This window comes from Hesperophylax consimilis, chromosome 8 (genome assembly GCF_061612785.1).
Source record: "Hesperophylax consimilis isolate HC1 chromosome 8, BYU_Hcon_1.0, whole genome shotgun sequence".
Taxonomy (NCBI): domain Eukaryota; kingdom Metazoa; phylum Arthropoda; class Insecta; order Trichoptera; family Limnephilidae; genus Hesperophylax; species Hesperophylax consimilis.
This window is the reverse complement of record NC_142843.1, coordinates 11,490,871-11,493,645: the sequence shown is the minus strand read 5'-3', so window position 1 is coordinate 11,493,645 and position 2,775 is coordinate 11,490,871. Positions and strand designations below refer to the sequence as shown.

General features: G+C 33.9%; 1 non-coding gene across 1 annotated transcript; it reads left to right on the top strand.

The window, feature by feature from the left end:
- The first annotated feature begins 869 nt into the window (after positions 1–869).
- Positions 870–940, top strand: TRNAG-GCC (transfer RNA glycine (anticodon GCC)). Its single transcript has one exon. It is a non-coding gene; the product is annotated as a tRNA-Gly (tRNA).
- Positions 941–2,775: the final 1,835 nt, after the last annotated feature.

Here is a 2,775-nt window from a genome sequence, read left to right as displayed (position 1 = left end):
AATGCCATCATTTTAAAGTCAAATACAATTTTCCCTTGAATGTGTAGGAACTTAGGTACAACATTTACAAAAGATGATGCCTAGATTGCTTGGACATGTTCAGCATGTGTACGGATGAATGAGAACGTATGACGCTGAAGTTAATGGAAGACGAAGAAAAGCACACCAGGTGAATCAATACGTTTGTCCGGTTATCACAAGAGTCAGTTAGCAGACGATTATATACCTGTGAGACAATACATGCATGTGGATAAAGCAAGGAGTGCAAGCCATGTTTTGTTCAACGTTTATTATTTATCAGTATTTGTTTACATGTAGCTTCACTACCTTATTGCCTACATAAAAAAGGAATCCTTGAGCCAAATATATCAAGGTATACATACATTGTTTGACAGTGTACCTAACAAAAACAATTTACTTTGTTAAAAATGTGCGATTGTGATGTAACATTAGGTATCTCAAAAATTAACCTTTGTAAGCTGCAAGTATTACGAAAGACCTTTTCAAAATTCAATGATACAAAAATTTATAATAAAACAAAAATATATAAATAAATATGTTCATTACTTATTTTTCTTCACCGAAATTATTAAGAAATTCGATAATTTTCCACAAGGACTTCTTTTTTAACACTAAAATGGAGCAATAAAATATACAAGATTATTTATTAGTCAGTGAAATTAATATATTTCATTTTACAATTTTTTAAAAATTAAAAAGTAAATAAAAAAATAGGCCGAAAAATTCCTCATTGAAAAATAATTGGCAAATTATTTTATGTTCTTCAAACCTCGAGAAACCTGGATAAATCTTATATTACAACTTACAACATCTTGAATTAGTAGTAAAACTTAGTCGACAATTCGTAAGCATCGGTGGTTCAGTGGTAGAATGCTCGCCTGCCACGCGGGCGGCCCGGGTTCGATTCCCGGCCGATGCAATCTTTTTTACGTTTCTTTTAAATGTTTCCTTTTTTTAATTATTCCTGAATATAATTTTTTTCAACAAAATAAGTTATACTAATTTTTTACCGTTCTAAAGAATTATTTATATTTTGAACAAATTTAACTGTAATCAGATTGGTCGATAAAAATCATTTTTATGCGATAAAACATTTTAGGTAAATAAATAAAAAATCATACTTAGTAAGTAATATTAAAAACGTAAGATATTTTTTTTATAAAATGCAAACATTTTCTATTTCCATCCACAGTTATATATTTTTTTTGATTCCAGAGAATAACGACTAGAAAAATATGAACATTATTACATTATGTCGGGGCTTCCCAAACTTTTTTCAACTGTGACGCCCTTGGGAAGTTGCCATATATGCCCCCCCCCAAGCAAACAAAAAAGATAAAAAAGCAATTTTTTTCTTTGGTATTAATGAGAAAGATGTGCTTGCTTTTCTGAGCATAGTTTCTCAAAACGAGGTTGAAGTTTCGAAATCGCCACTCTCGTCTCTGCCTCTAAATTTATTTTTGATCTGAACTTATTCTTAATTACTGCAACTGCAGAGAAACCTGTCTCACACAAGTATGATGTCGCAAACGGTAATAAAACCCTTAACGCTGCAGTGCTGATGGAATGATATTCTCGCTATAAAGATTGCCTCACGACGCCCCTGGGATGATCCCGCGGCGCCCCGGGGCGTCACGACTCACAGTTAGGGAAGCCCTGCATTATGTGATATGAATCTATAATGTTTTTAAATAATCAAAATATATTGATGTAAAACTAGCAGGAATATTGAACAAGTTTAGTTCCTAAACTAATAACGTAATAATTAGTTCACATAATATCTCACCTGCGTAATGGATATAATCAGTATCTTATCAATGTATTATAAGAATTCCAGTTAAACACAATAAAATTATTCGGTAGGTAGGAACCTATTAAAACCACTTTATCATTAATGTCAGTACCATGGAGGTTTTAATTAAGGTAAGATACAGGTGGACGAACGATTGAAAACTTACTATATTAGTGTTTCTGCCAGGAAGAAAAACAGTTTCACGCCACTGGCATAAAAAAACTAAGTCTATTTTGCAATGCTAAAAAAATATGAAAAAAAGTGCTTGGGGTGTAACTGACTGAAAATACAGCTGTAACTACCGATTGCCGATATCATTCCGCATATATACAGGGTGTATCGGCACGTACCCGACAAATTTTAACCAGCTATTCCTTAGCACATTTGGATTAAAAAATGTTATGGGCACTGTCCGGTAACATTTTTTTTAATAAAAAATTTACTATTCATATTTTTACCACATGTCACCACTGTTTTATCCTCTGTCAAAGTTTGAAAACCCACCTGGCAATATTTTATTCGAGTTTCGTTGAATAATATACGTACGTACCTACATTAGCGCGCTTTTACGATCACAACGAAATGGCATGGCACCATTCGTCTCATTTTTAGCTATTATTATTTAGTGTGTATGAAAGAGCGAACACGCTTTTTGACACACTTGCTAATAACAGCTGTTGAACACGAAAATTTTTTGTTTTTAATCGAAAAAAAATGTTACCGGACAGCAAAGTGCCCATAACATTTTTTAATCCAAATGTGCTAAGGAATAGCTGGTTAAAGTTTGTCGGGTACTTGCCGATACACCCTGTATAATCCCGCCAGCGTATACTTACATCAATAAAATGAAATTGCTACAACCCCCAAAAGAGAGGACAATGGGTTCACCGCGCCCTTGAGAGTTTAAGGGAAGGTCACCCTGTATCCCCCGGTGTCTGCGGAACACCGGTTCCTACGAGGGG